The sequence below is a fragment of the Eleutherodactylus coqui genome, chromosome 7, assembly GCF_035609145.1.
Source record: "Eleutherodactylus coqui strain aEleCoq1 chromosome 7, aEleCoq1.hap1, whole genome shotgun sequence".
Lineage (NCBI taxonomy): Eukaryota > Metazoa > Chordata > Amphibia > Anura > Eleutherodactylidae > Eleutherodactylus > Eleutherodactylus coqui.
The window spans coordinates 4036363-4052136 of NC_089843.1; positions in this window are offsets into that span (position 1 = coordinate 4036363).

Here is a 15774-nt window from a genome sequence, read left to right on the forward strand (position 1 = left end):
GTGTGTCCATTATTCTCATTGCAGTAGAGCCTGAAGGGTTCGTTGTAGTTGGGCAGGCCCAGGGTTGGGGCTGCCAAGATGGCTGCTTCTTAATGTCCATAACGGATCCTGGGTGAGATGACGAGTTCCTGCTGTGAGACAATTTCCAAGAAAAGTCACAGATGAACAACAGAACTGGAGCTTCTTCTTTGACGCCTTACATCCGTTCTTTACCAGGAATTGAAGATAAATTGAAGCTTCTACGCATGTAGCTTTGTCTGGAGCACAGAGCAAAGTGTCATCAACGTATCGTAACAAAACAACAGCCTGTGACTCAGGTGGCCAGCCTTCCAACACTTGGCCCATGAGCTGTGAGAACAGGGAGGGTGATATCTGAGCTCCCTGCAGCGTCACAGCCCAGGTATATTGCTTGCCTATGTGTGTGAAAGCAAACAAATACCTACTGTCTTTTATACAGAGGGATAGAGAAATACATGGCAATGGGACTCCTGGTTCCAACCTAACCTGAACAGGTGGTGCTGCTAGTCTGCCTATATCCGCTGTTCCCTCACTCCAAAGGCGAGGCTGGAACTTGTTGTAAGCGTTGTTCCAGCTCTTCCTCTGACAACAAAGGTGTGCATACGGCTATAGGGGTTTTTGAAGACTGACAACATGCAGCTAGTATACAGATTTCTTCCTCTAACTGACCCGGGATTTTAACCGACCCATCCTCCCTGAACTCTAAGAGGTGGGGATTTACTGCAGCAAATTGGCTCCTAATAGGTTGAGAGGAGGGTTTTCACTAACCAACAATCGAGTAGTCAGAGAATAATTGGTTGTGAACTTCACTTCTATTGGCTTTGACAAAGGACTATCTTTTGGTGTTCCATCTACTCATAAAAGACTTTGTTTACTGATGTCACCCTCTTTGACATGTCTGCTGTGTATTACACTAGTGGCTGCTCCAGTATCTAGGAGAGGACCTTCTAAACCTACAGTCAGAGACAATAGGTACTGGACCCCTTCTGGATTTGCTAACTCGCAAAGGGAAGACGTCATCAATGAGTACAGACAGCGGATTACCTGTTTCCTAATGTTCAGAGGAGGACGGTCTGGATTTGGACTGTCCATTCTGAACCTTAGGAGGTGCCCTACATTGTCTACGCATGTGGCCCTGTTTGCCACAGTTGTAGCAAGTGATAGATTTTCGGGATTCATTATTGTCCAGGTTTACAAGTACTGTGGTACAGGAGCCTAGCTCCAAACTGCAGATGACTTGTAGAAGAGCCTGAGCCTCTAGAGTGTGCCACTCAGGATGGGCAGCTTCTAATTTGTCCTTCAGGGTCTTTATGAGACCTCCCACAAAGGCTTGCGTAAGAAGTTGGGCATGTGCAGGGACATTAGGACTGTATCCCAAGTCCCTCCATGCTACCAGAATCCAAGACAAACATTTTTCTGCTGATTCTGTCTTCTCCTGCCCAACCTCATGCAGGGTAATTCCTAACTCTGTCATACGCTTTGAAGCCCAGTCTTTTAGATGACGTGGGAAAGTAGCCCCAGAACCTAACACCTTAGGCTCATGTGGTGGATTAAACTCCCATCATCAAGGGGAAGAAGAAGGGATTAGCCGTATGTCTGACCACGTCTTCTAGGTCTTTATAACAGCAGTCATAAACTCCTGCTAACTGTAGACAAGCTCTATAGAGCCCCATGGGTTGTTTCTCAGGATCTGGCATTGTTAGTAATATTATTAGAGATGAGCGAGCACACTCGTCCGAGTATTAGGGTACTTGAGATGCTCGTTACTTGAGGCGAACACCACGTGGTACTCGAGTCAATTCCATTTCCTTCCCTGCATGTTTAGCGCCATTTTCTAGCCAATAGACATGCAGGGAAGGCATTACAACTCCCTCCTGTGACGTTCCAGCCCTATCCCACCCCCCTGCAGTGAGTGGCTGGGGAGATCAAGTGACCGCCAAGTACTTAAAGCGGTCCCGCCCGCAGCTCGCCTCAGACACACACTGGGAGAGATTAGGGAGAGTGCTGCTGAGGGACAGTTCTAGTGTAGGATCCTGTCTTCAAGAACCCCAACGGCCCTTCTTAGGGCTACATCTGACCGTGTGCATTTTACTGGGTGGCTGCTGGGAGTTGTAGTGCTTCCATTATAGTATTACACAGGTAGGCCTGTTTGCAGCCTTCCGTAATTTTATTTTTCTGGGTGGAGTTTGCGTTACAATACCGCTCTCAGCGTGAGAGTGTACGCAAATAATTCCATACTTATTTATACCGTTCTGTGTCTGCAGTGAATTAGACCGCGGTCTCACCGCTAAACAGTACTGTAATATTACCGGGGCCACTGCAAAGTATTTCAGCTCAGCCGCTGTGCAGAGCGTCTCACAATACCCTTTCCTTGGTGGGGCTGAGATCGCCGCAGTTACCAGCACTATCCACTGGCTTTAGAGTCTTCTCCCGCTCCACACAGCCTCTATTATCTACAAGTCTCTGTGAGCAGTAAATTACCCCTAGGTATCAGCGCAAGACAGCGGTCACAGCATAGAGCCTCCGCTATCTACAAGTCTCTGTGTGCAGTGAATTAAGGCCCAGTTGTCAGCGCTGTACAGTGGGGTAATTTATTTGGGACCCGCTCTATTCTTAATCCGCCATGATTAGGAGTAGGGATAAGGGTCGAGGACGCGGATATCCAAGTGAGGTTGTGGGCACAGGCCGAGTTCCTGGTCCAGGTGAATCGCAGCCAGCTGCTGCCGGATTAGGAGAGAGGCAAGTTTCTGGGGGCCCCAGCTTCATATCCCAATTTATAGGTCCACGTGGTAGACCTTTATTTCAAACAGAGCAGTGTGAGCAGGTCCGGTCGTGGATGGCAGAAAACGTGTCCAACAATGTATCGGCCACCAAGTCTTCTGCGCAGTCCACTACTTCCGGCCTAGCAACTGCAACTCTGAATCCTCTGGCTGCTGCTCCTTCCTCCCAGCCTCCTCACTCCATGAAAATGACATATTCTAAGCAGGCAGACTCCCAGGAACTGTTCTCGGGTCCCTGCCATGAGTGGGAAAAAATGGTTCCTCTCCCACCGGAGGAGTTTGTCGTGACCAATGCCCAACCTTTGGAAAGTTCCCGGGGTCCAAGTGATGAGGCTGGGGACTTCCGGCAACTGTCTCAAGGGCTTTCAGTGGGTGAGGATGATGATGATGGTAGTAGTGAGGTAGTAGTAAGGGCAGTAAGTCCGAGGGAGGAGCGCATAGAGGATTCGGAGGAAGAGCTGCTGGACGATAAGGTGACTGACCCCACCTGGTTTGGTAAGCGTACTGGAGGACAGGGCTTCAGAGGGGGAGGCAAGTGTAGCCGCAGGACAGGTTGGAAGAGCCAGTGAAGTGGCCAAGGGTAGAGGCAGGGCCAGAGCGAAAAATCCCACAACTGTTTCCCAAAGCACCCCCTCACGCCAAGCCTCCATGCAGAGGGCTAGGTGGTCAAAGGTGTGGATGTTTTTCAGTGAGCACGGGCGACCGACGAACAGTAGTGTGCAACCTGTGTCGCACCAAGATCAGCCGGGGAGCCACCACTACCAGCCTCACCACCACCAGCATGCACAGGCATATGATGGCCAAGCACCCCACAAGGTGAGACGAAGGCCGTTCACCGCCTCCGGGTCACACCACTGCCTCTTCCCCTATGCCCCAACCTGCCACTCAGATCCAACCCCCCTCTCAGGACACAGGCACGAGCGCCTCCCGGCCTGCACCCACACCCTCACCTCCACGGTCCTCCACTCCATCCTGCAATGTCTCTCAGAGCAGCGTTCAGCTGTCGCTAGCACAAGCGTTGGAGCGAAAGCGCAAATACGCCGCCACACACCCGCACGCTCAAGCTTTAAACGTGCACATTGCCAAATTAATTAGCCTGGAGATGCTGCCGTACAGGCTTGTGGAAACGGAGGCTTTCAAAAACATGATGGCTGCGGCGGTCCCGCGCTACTCGGTCCCCAGTCGCCACTATTTTTCCTGGTGTGCCGTCCTCTCCCTACACCAGCACGTCTCCCGCAACATAAATCGTGCCCTCACCAACGCGGTTACTGGGAAGGTCCACTTAACCACGGACACGTGGACAAGTACTGGCAGGCAGGGCCACTATATCTCCCTGACAGCACATTGGGTGAACTTGGTGGAGGCTGGGACCCAGTCAGAGCCTGGGACCGCTCACGTCCTACCCACACCCAGAATAGCGGGTCCTACCTCAGTGCTGGTATCTGCGGCGGTCTATGCCACCTCCTCTAAACCACCCTCCTCCTCCTCCTCCTCCAACGCAACATCTACCTCTCAATTAAGACGTGTGAGCAGCACGTCGCCAGCAGTCGGTGTGGTGCGGCGCAGAAGCACAGCGATAGGCAAGCGTCAGCAGGCCGTGCTGAAACTATTCAGCTTAGGTGACAAGAGGCACATGGCCCCCGAACTGTTGCAGGGTCTGACAGAGCAGACCGACCTCTGGCTTTCTCCGCTGAGCCTCCAACTGGGCATGGCCGTGTGTGACAGCAGCCGTAACATGGTGGCGGCTCTGCAGCCTCACACACGTGCCATGCCTGGCCGACGTCTTCAATCTGGTCGTTCAGCGGTTTCTGAAAAAGTACCCTCACTTGTCTGACCTGCTCGGCAAGGTGCGCCATGTCTGCGCACATTTCCGCAAGTCCACCGCGGACGCTGCCACCTTGAGGACCCTGCAACATCGGTTTAATCTGCCAGAGCACCTATTGCTGTGCGACGTGCCCACACGGTGGAACTCTACGCTCCACATGTTGGCCAGGCTCTATGAGCAGCGTTGAGCAATAGTGGAATACCAACTCCAACATGGGCGGCGCAGTGGGAGTCAGCCTCCTCAATTCTTTACTGAGGAGTGGGCCTGGATGGCAGATCCTCAGAAACTTTGAGAAGACTACCCAGATGGTGAGCGGTGATGCTGCAATTATTAGCGTTACCATCCCGCTGCTATGCCTGCTGAGAAGTTCGCTGCAAAGCATAAAGGCCGACACTTTGCGGTTGAAACAGAAGATAATATAATAATAATAATAATCTTTATTTGTATGGCGCCAACTTATCCCGCAGCGCTTTCAGGCATGGATAAATGCAAAACAATACAACAATTGCAACAAATACAATGTGAGGTACATTGGGTTAGACACAAATGGGTTGGGGGGGTACAGGAGGTGCAGGGGCTGGGGAACACAGGCAATAGGGAATTTTATGTACAGATCATTTATATGAAGGCAAACAGGGTGGGGCACCATAGGGAGGGGCGAGGGACTAGGTCAGGGGATTTGGTATGCTTCCCTGAAGAGGTGCGTTTTTAAGGCACGTCTGAAATTTCGTGCATCGGGAATTGTCCGGATGCCTTGGGGTAGAGCGTTCCAGAGGATGGGTGCTGCTCTGGTGAAGTCCTGTAGGCGAGCATGTGAGGTTCGTATTACAGGGGTGTTTGGTCTGAGTGTGTTAGCCGATCGGAGTGAGCGGGCTGGGTGGTGTACTGACAGTAGGGAGGTGATGTATGGTGGTGTACTGACAGTAGGGAGGCGATGTATGGTGGTGTACTGACAGGAGGGAGGCGATGTATGGTGGTGTACTGACAGTAGGGAGGCGATGTATGGTGGCGCAGCGCCATGCAGAGCTTTGTGGGTGAGGTAGAGGAGTTTAAATTTAGTTCTGCAGTGGATGGGCAGCCAATGCAGCGACTGGCATAATGCAGAGGCGTCTGAATAACGACTGGATAGAAAAATGAGTCTAGCTGCTGCATTTAGTATGGATTGGAGTGGAGCGGGTCTGGTGCGGGGGAGGCCAATGAGTAGCAAGTTGCAGTAGTCAAGCCGGGAGTGGATGAGGGCGACCACGAGCGTCTTTAGCGTGTCCGTGGTTAGGAACGGACGTATTTTAGCAATATTTCTGAGGTGCATGTGGCATGTTTGGGCCAGAGATTGGATATGGGGGGCAAAGGAGAGGTCAGAGTCCAGTGTGACCCCAAGGCATCAGGCATGCCGTCTGGGGGTTATGATGGTGCCAGACACTGGAATGGAGATGTTGAGGGGAGGTCGGTTAGAAGGTGGAAAGACAAGGAGGTCAGTTTTAGAGAGGTTTAGTTTTAGAAAGGGAGGACATAGTGTTAGAGACAGCGGACAAACAGTCAGTGATATTTTGGAGGAATGGTCCAGAGATCTCACGAGAGGAGGTCTATAGTTGGGTGTCATCAGCGTAGAGATGGTATTGGAGGCCAAATCTGTGCATGGTTTGTCCAATTGGGGCAGTATAGATAGAGAAAAGAAGGGGACCAAGGACCGAGCCCTGGGGTACCCCGACAGCGAGAAGAAGTGGAGCAGAGATAGAACCAGCAAAGGAGACACTGAAAGAGCGGTCAGAGAGGTAGGAAGAGAACCAGGAGAGAGTAGTATCCTTTAGACCAATAGAGTGGAGCATAGTGAGAAGGAGATTATGGTCGACAATTCTGTAGCAGAAGTATAGGCAGACCCCATTAACATTTCTGTAGCAGCAGTATAGGCAGACCCATGTAACATTTCTGTAGCAGCAGTATAGGCAGACCTGAGTACCATTTCTGCAGCAGCAGTATAAGCAGACCTCAGTAAAATTTCTGTGGCCGAAGTATAGGCAGACCCCAGTACCATTTCTGTAGTAGAAGTATAGGCAGACCTCAATAACATTTCTCTACCAGAAGTATAGGCAGACCCCTGTAACATTTCTGTAGCAGCAGTATAGGCAGACCCATGTAACAATTCTGTAGCAGCAGTATAGGCAGACCCCAGTACCATTTCTGTAGCAGAAATGGGGGATGACAGTATGTCGCTTGATAGCCAGACCATCCTCATGTCTATATCTCAGCGCATTTTGGAGGAGGAGGAGGAGGAGCAGGAGGAGGGGAAAGAGACAGCTGGGCACGCTGCAGAGGGTACCCATGCTGCTTGCCTCATCTGTTCAGCGTGTATGGGCTGTGGAGGACGAGGATCCTGAAAGTCAACTTCCTAGTGAGGACAGCCATGTCTTGCGTACTGGCACCCTGGCACACATGGCTGACTTCATGTTAGGTTGCCTTTCTTGTGACTCTCGCGTTAGATGCATTCTGGCCAACACGGATTACTGGGTGTACACCCTTCTCGACCCACGGTACAAGGAGAACCTTTCCACTCTCATTCCTGAAGAGTAAAGGGGTACGAGAGTGGTGCAATACCACAGGCCCCTGGTGGAAAAAGTGATGCTAAACTTCCCATCTGACAGCGCTAGCGGCAGAAGGCGCAGTTCCGAGGGCCAAGTAGCAGGGGAGGCGCAGAGATCAGGCAGCATGTACAGCGCAGGCAGGGGAACACTCTCCAAGGCCTTTGCCAGCTTTATGGCTCCTCAGCAAGACTGTGTCACCACTCCCCAGTCAAGGCTAAGTCGGAGGGAGCACTGTAAAGAGATGGTGAGGGAGTACGTAGCCGATTGTACCACTGTCCTCCGTGATACCTCTGCTCCATACAACTATTGGGTGTCAAAGCTGGACACATGGCACGAACTTGTGCTATACGCCCTGGAGGTGCTGGCTTGCCCTGCCGCTAGCGTCTTGTCAGAGAGGGTGTTTAGTGCAGCTGGGGGAATCATAATGGATAAGCATACCCGCCTGTCAACTGCCAGTGCCGACATGCTTACACTCATAAAGATGAATAAAGCCTGGATTTCCCCAGACTTCTCCACCGGCAGAAAGCAGCGGAACCTCAAGATTCTTTACGCTGCAACTGGATAAATAAGCATTCTCTATCACCGGAAAAAAGGGGGAATTACCTTTGTCAATCACTCTCGGATATTAGTCCTCCTCCTCCTACTCCTCCTGAAACAACGTCATCATGCTGAACTGCCAATTTTTCTGCGGCTCAACTGCCTCTGCTTACAATTTTTTTTACAATTTTTCAAAGTTTCAAAAGTATTGATACTTTACCAGAAACCAATTTTTTCACAGGGCTGCCTCCAGGCTTTGTTGCAAATTAAGTAACAGCGAGCTGTATCTTTAAAAAATATTTCTGGGTTTCACCTGCCCTCGGGGTTGATACATTTTTCAGAGGTACACTTGTACTCTTGGTAGACTAATTTTTCTGGCCCTCGCCTATACTGTTATCTAACTAATTTTTCCGGACTTCGCCTACACTAATGGTACACCAATGTTTCAGGGGTTCGCCTATACTACTACTACAGAAATGATACTGTGGTCTGCCTATACTGCTGCAACAGAAATGTTACAGGGGTCTGCTCATACTGCTGCCACAGAAATGTTAGTGGGGGTCTGCCTATACTGTTCCTACAGAAATGTTATTTGGTTCTGCCTATACTGTTCCTACAGAAATGTTACAGGGAACTGCCTATACTGTTACTACAGAAATGTTACTGGGGTCTACCTATACTGCTGCTACAGAAATAGTACTGGGGTCTGCCTATAATACTGCTACAAAAATGTTACAGGGGTCTGCCTATACTGCTGTTACAGAAATGTTACAGGGGTCTGCCTATACTGCTGCTACAGAAATGTTACTAGGGTCTGCTTATACGTCTGCTACAGAAATGTTACAGGGGTCTGCCTATACTGCTGCTACAGAAATGTTATTGGGGTCTGCCTATACTTCGGCTACAGAAATGTTACTGGGCTCTGCCTATACTGTTACTACAGAAATGGTACAGGGGTCTGCCTATACTTCTACAAAAATGGTACTGGGGTCTGCCTGTACTGCTACTACAGAAATGGTACTGAGGTCTGCCTATACTACTGCTACAGAAATGTTACAGGGGTCTGCCTATGCATCTGCTACAGAAATGTTACAGGGGTCTGCCTATACTATTACTACAGAAATGTTACAGGGGTCTGCCTATACTGCTGCTACAGAAATGTTACAGGGGTCTGCCTATACTGCTGCTAGAGAAATGTTACAGGGGTCTGCCTATACTGCTGCTAGAGAAATGTTACAGGGGTCTGCCTATACTGCTGCTAGAGAAATGTTATAGGGGTCTGCCTATACTGCTGCTAGAGAAATGTTACAGGGGTCTGCCTATACTGCTGCTAGAGAAATGTTACAGGGGTCTGCCTATACTTCTGATACAGAAATGGTACTGAGGTCTGCCTATACTGTTACTACAGAAATGTTACTGGGGAGTGCCTATACTGCTACTACAGAAATGTTACAGGGATCTGCCTATACTGCTGCTACAGAAATGTTACATGGGTCTGCCTATACTGCTAATACAGAAATGTTACAGGGGTCTGCCTATACTGCTGCTAGAGAAATGTTACAGGGGTCTGCCAATACTGCTGCTAGAGAAATGTTACAGGGGTCTGCCTATACTGCTGCTAGAGAAATGTTACAGGGGTCTGCCTATACTGCTGCTAGAGAAATGTTATAGGGGTCTGCCTATACTGCTGCTAGAGAAATGTTACTGGGGTCTGCCTATATTTCTGCTACAGAACTGTTACAGGGTTCTGCCTATACTTCTGTTACAGAAATGTTACAGGAGTCTGCCTATACTTCTGTTACAGAAATGTTACAGGAGTCTGCCTATACTTCTGTTACAGAAATGTTACAGGAGTCTGCCTATACTGCTGCTACAAAAAATGTTACAGTGGTCTGCCTATACTTCTGGTACAGAAATGTTACAGCGGTCTGCTTATACTTCTACTACAGAAATGGTACTGGGGTCTGCCTATACTTCTACTACAGAAATGGTACAGGGGTCTGCCTATACTTCTACTACAGAAATGGTACAGGGGTCTGCCTATACTTCTACTACAGAAATGGTACAGGGGTCTGCCTATACTTCTACTACAGAAATGGTACAAGGGTCTGCCTATACTTCTACTACAGAAATGGTACAGGGGTCTGCTTATACTGCTGCTACGGAAATGGTACTGGGGTCTGCCTATACTGCTGCCACAGAAATGTTACAGGGGTCTGCCCATACTTGTGCTACAGAAGTGTTACAGGGGTCTGCCTATACTTCTGCTACAGAAATGTTACAGGGGTCTGCCTATGCTGCTGCTACAGAAATATTACAGGGGTCTGCCTATACTTCTGCTACAGAAATGTTACTGGGGTCTGCCTATACTTCTACTACAGAAATGGTACTGGGGTCTGCCTCTACTGCTGCTACAGAAATGTTACAGGGGTCTGCCTATACTGCTGCTACAGAAATGTTACAGGGGTCTGCCTATACTGCTGCTACAGAAATGTTACAGGAGTCTGCCTATACTGCTGCTACAGAAATGTTACAGGGGTCTGCCTATTCTTCTGCTACAGAAATGTTACAGGGGTCTGCCTATACTTCTGCTACAGAAATGTTACTGGGGAGTGCCTATACTGCTACTACAAAAAATGTTACTGGGGTCTGCCTATACTTCTGCTACAGAAATGGTACTGGGGTCTGCCTATACTGCTGCTACAGAAATGGTACTGGGTTCTGCCTATACTACTGCTACAGAAATGTTACAGGGGTCTGCCTATACTGTTGCTACAGAAATGTTACAGGGGTCTGCCTATACTTCTGCTACAGAAATGTTACTGGGGACTGCCTATACTGCTACTACAGAAATGGTACTGGGGTCTGGCTATACCTTTGCTACTGGAATGTTACAGGGGTCTGTTTATACTATGGCTGCACACAGACTTCCCACCGCGGTGTTTTACCTATCTGGCCCCAAAACACTGACTAACTAGGGCATGAATTGTGGGCCAAGGCCAATATGTATTTTCTCTCGCGTTACAACAGATATACGGGGCACTGCTTTGGGCCAAACAAGAGGAGCGATCAGACATTCACAGCTGTACTAGCATCGGAGTCCGCTCTATGCCCGCGATTGTTGAGGGTTTGTGCAGAGGCCTATGTCCTCAGCGCAGTGAAAGTCTGCCATGTTTGGGCACTGTGATTTCTTCATATTTAATACTGTCTTTGGGTTCCTTGGACCCACCCATGCTGTGGGTGCACACAGACTTCCCATCGCGGTGTTTTACCTGTCTGGCACAAAAACACTGACAGACTTGGGTAGGGTGCATAGTGCAGATGGTTTACCCCTTGCGTTGTCGATGAGGTATCCGACACCCAAACACAATTAGTGTGTGGACACATGGAGTCCCCATTGCTATGTCACTATGGGCAGCATGTAACCCAGGAGAAGAGGCAGCGGTGTGTCCCGCAGGCAGTGATTGTGCTTAGTTGGAGGTAGTGTGGTGCTTAGCTAAGGTGTGCCTTACTAATGAGGGTTTGTCCGAAGTAAATTGCTAGGGGCGGGCAGACTCTTGCCGCTATTGTGGCTTAATAGTGGGACTTGGGAGCCTGAGATGCAGCCCTGCATGCTGCCCCTGCCCTTCCCTATCCTTTTCTGTGGTGTTTCCATGACTTTCGGATGTTTTCCAGAGTTTCACAAGTGAAGACCTAAGCGGAGCATCGGTCATATACAAAAATGCTCGAGTCACCCATTGACTTCAGTGGAGTTCATTACTCAAAACGAGCCCTCGAGCATCGCGAAAAGTTCAACTCGAGCAACGAGCACCCGAGCATTTTGGTGCTCGCTCATCTCTAAATATTATCTTCCTCATTCTGTACTTACTGACACCATCATTTTCAATTCTTTCTTCCATCTTCGCTTTACCAACCAGGCGGGCACATCTGTCCCAACCTTCAGCTGCCTCCAGGAGTGTAGCATCTTTAAACCTGCCTTTATATTCTATCATTGCATTTGACCACAGACGGGGACTAAGGGTCCCATGTCTGGTGTCCTGTTACATGATAGCTAAAGAATGTAAGGCTTTGATGTCTATCTCTTTACCTTCCATATTCCTTACTATGTTTTTGGCCATTGTCCATTCTGACTCATCCAAGGTGGCTCTCTTAGACCATCCATTAGCCATGTTTCACTGATAATCTATATGGGTTTTTAATAACCTTTTTCCTCCTTATTTGAGGAGAGGGTGACCCCGTCTGAGGATATCATATCGACTATGGCAAGAGATTCTTGTCACAAATCAGACACTTTTCCTACAGACAACATACAGGACAAGTGATCCCACAGCGTGACTCTAAAAACCCAGACTTCCCAGTGCAGGACCCACCTAAACCATATACACAAGTGCAGGACCCACCTAAACCATATACACAGGTGTTCCCGCTGCGTGACTCTAAAAACTCAGGCTTCACATTGCAGGACCCACCTAAACCATATACACAGGCGTTCCCGCTGCGTGACTCTAAAAACTCAGGCTTCACATTGCAGGACCCACCTAAACCATCGGTCCCTCGTCAGGGATCCAGAACATGTTACCAGTAGATTAGGGAACTTAGATCATAGAATAGCCACACTAGGACAATTATCCAACCTATTGATACTATTATGGCCTTTAAACACACTGAGTTACACATTCATTCCAACCTAGACAACGAGACAGCTTATTTGACAGGGTTCTTTGTCATAAAATAGAGTTTAGACCTTAAATGAACCACTCAATATAAATGAACACACTTACCCAACTCTGAGCAGACAGAATCACAGAGACACAATAAGGGATAAGAATAAGAGTTTCTTACCAGCCGGCTTTGTCCTGATTATGGGTCTGCGCAGTCTGTCCGTTCGAGAGTAAGTTGGGTCAGAGGTTCCGGTCACTCGGTCCCCGTTCGGGCGCCAGCTGTTATCGGACCACACCAGTACCGATCTGATAACCTCGTTGCCAGGTGCCAAGTTGGTAGATATGGAAGCCCAGGAGGAGACGATTGCTAGCAATTATCTATCAATAGCATGAAATCACTCCATGTTATGTCAAGATGTATTTCTGCACCGGCTGCAAACACTTCTCTTGGTTAGGAGTTGCTGGACCACAGCATTATATACCTCAGAAGGAGCCCGACACACCGGGGACACCAGCACCTTCACATACCTGCTTGCTGCTCATCAGAGCCATTTTAATAATATTAATAGTAACTTTCCCTCTAAAGCCTTCATCAGGGAGTATTGGCCTGTGCTGTGAATCACTCACATAGCTTCCACAGCTCAGTCTCCCTTCCATGTTCCCCCAGCTTCCACAGCTCGGTCTCCCTTCTGTGTTCTCCCCCCAGCTTCCACAACTCGGTCTCCCTTCCATGTCCCCCACCCCACCCCCCAGCTTCCACAGCTCGGTCTCCCTTCCGTGTCCCCCACACCCCCAGCTTCCACAGCTCGGTCTCCCTTCTGTCCCCCCCCCCCCCCCAAGCTTTCACAGCTCGGTCTCCCTTCTGTGCCCCCCCCCCCCCACACGCACACACACACACACACACACACACACACACACACACACACACACACACACACACACACACACACACAGCTTCCACAGCTCGGTCTCCCTTCCGTGTCCCCCCACCCAGCTTCCACAGCTCGGTCTCCCTTCCGGGTCCCCCTCCCCCAGCTTCCACAGCTCGGTCTCCCTTCCGTGTCCCCCCCCCCCCCCTCCATCTTCCACAGCTCAGTCTCCCTTCCGGGTCCCCCTCCCCCAGCTTCCACAGCTCGGTCTCCCTTCCGTGTCCCCCCCCTCCTCCCCTTCTATAGTTCGGTCTCCCTTCCGTGTCCCCCCCCCCTTCCACAGCTCGGTCTCCCTTCCGTGTCCTCTCCCCTTCCACAGCTCAGTCTCCCTTCCGTGTCCTCTCCCCTTCCACAGCTCAGTCTCCCTTCCATGCCCCCCCCCTTCCACAGCTCACTCTCCCTTCCATGTTCACCCAGCTTCCACAGCTCAGTCTTGCTTCCGTGTCCCCCCCTCCAGCTTCCACAGCTCGGTCCCCCTGCCATGTCCCCCCCTCCCCTCTTCCACAGCTCAGTCTCCTTCTTCCCCCCTCCCCCTTCCCCAGCTCAGTCTCCCTTCCATGTTCCCCCAGCTTCCACAGCTCGGTCTCCCTTCCGTGTCTCCCCCCCCCTTCCACAGCTCGGTCTCCCTTCCGTGTCTCCCCCCCCCCCCCCCCCCTTCCACAGCTCGGTCTCCCTTCCGTGTCCTCCCCCCAGATTTTACCGCTCGGTCTCCCTTCCATGTCTCCCCACCCCCCACTTTCACAGCTCGGTCTCCCTTTCGTGTCCCCCCCCCCCTTCCACAGCTCAGTCTCCCTTCCGTGTCCCCCCCCCCCCCCTTCCACAGCTCAGTCCCCCTCCTCCACAGCTGGGTCTCCATTCCGTGTCCTCCACCCAGCTTTCACCGCTCGGTCGCCCTTCCATGTCTCCCCCCCCCCCCTCAGCTTTCACAGCTCAGTCTCCCTTCCGGTTCCCCCCCCCCCAGCTTCCACAGCGTGGTGTCCCTTCCGTGTCCCCCCCGCCCGCCCCCAGCTTTCACAGCTCGGTCTCCCTTGCGTGTCCGCCCCACCCGCAGCTTCCACAGCTCGGTCTCCATTCCGTGTTCCCCCAGCCCCAGCTTCCACAGCGCAGTCTCCCTTCTGTGTCCCCCCCCCCTCTTCCACAGCTCGGTCTCCCTTCCATGTCCCCCCCCTTTTTCACAGCTCGGTCTCCCTTCCGTGTCCCCCCCTTCCACAGCTCGGTCTTCCTTCCATGTCCCCGCTCAGCCCCCTCCCTCTACCACAGCTCGGTCTCCCTTCCATGTCCCTCAGCTTCCACAGCTTAGTCTCCCTTCCGTGTCCCCCCCCCCCCCTCCACAGCTCGGTCTCCCTTCCGTGTCCCCCCCCCTTCAACAGCTGGGTCGCCCTTCCGTTCCCCCCCCCCCCTTCCACAGCTGGATCTCCCTTCTGTGTCCTCCCCCCAGCTTCCACCGCTCGGTCTCCCTTCCACGTCTCCCCCCCGCCCCTCAGCTTCCACAGCTCAGTCTCCCTTCTGTGTCCCCCCCCCCAGGCTTCCACAGCGTGGTCTCCCTTCCGTGTCCCCCCACCCCCAGCTCGGTCTCCATTCCGTGTCCCCCCCCCCGCCTCCACAGCTCGGTCTCCCTTCCGTGTCCCCCCCCTCTTCCACAGCTGGGTCGCCCTTCCGTTCCCCCCCCCCCCCCTTCCACAGCTGGATCTCCCTTCTGTGTCCTCCCCCCAGCTTCCACCGCTCGGTCTCCCTTCCATGTCTCCCCCCCGCCCCTCAGCTTCCACAGCTCAGTCTCCCTTCTGTGTGTCCCCCCAGGCTTCCACAGCGTGCTCTCCCTACTGTGTCCCCCCACCCCCAGCTCGGTCTCCATTCCGTGTTTCCCCAGCCCCAGCTTCCACAGCGCAGTCTCCCTTCCGTGTCCCCCCCCCCCCCTTCCACAGCTCGGTCTCCCTTCCATGTCCCCCAGCTTCCACAGCTTAGTCTCCCTTCCGTGTCTCCCCCCCCCCCTTTTCCACAGCTCGGTCGCCCTTCCGTGTGTCCCCCCCCCCCCTTTCCACAGCTCGGTCTCCCTTCCGTGTCTCCCCCCCCCTCCCTTTTCCACAGCTCGGTCTCCCTTCCGTGTCGCCCCTTTCTACAGCTCGGTCTCTGTTCCATGTCCCCGCCCCCTCCCTCTTCCACAGCTCGGTCTCCCTTCCGTGTTTCCCCCCCCCCCCCCCTTTTCCACAGCTCGGTCTCCCTTCCGTGTCTCCCCCCCCCTCCCTTTTCCACAGCTCGGTCTCCCTTCCGTGTCGCCCCTTTCTACAGCTCGGTCTCTGTTCCATGTCCCCGCCCCCTCCCTCTTCCACAGCTCGGTCTCCCTTCCGTGTTTCCCCCCCCCCCCCCCTTTTCCACAGCTCGGTCTCCCTTCCGTGTCTCCCCCCCCCCTTTTCCACAGCTCGGTCTCCCTTCCGTGTCGCCCCCCCT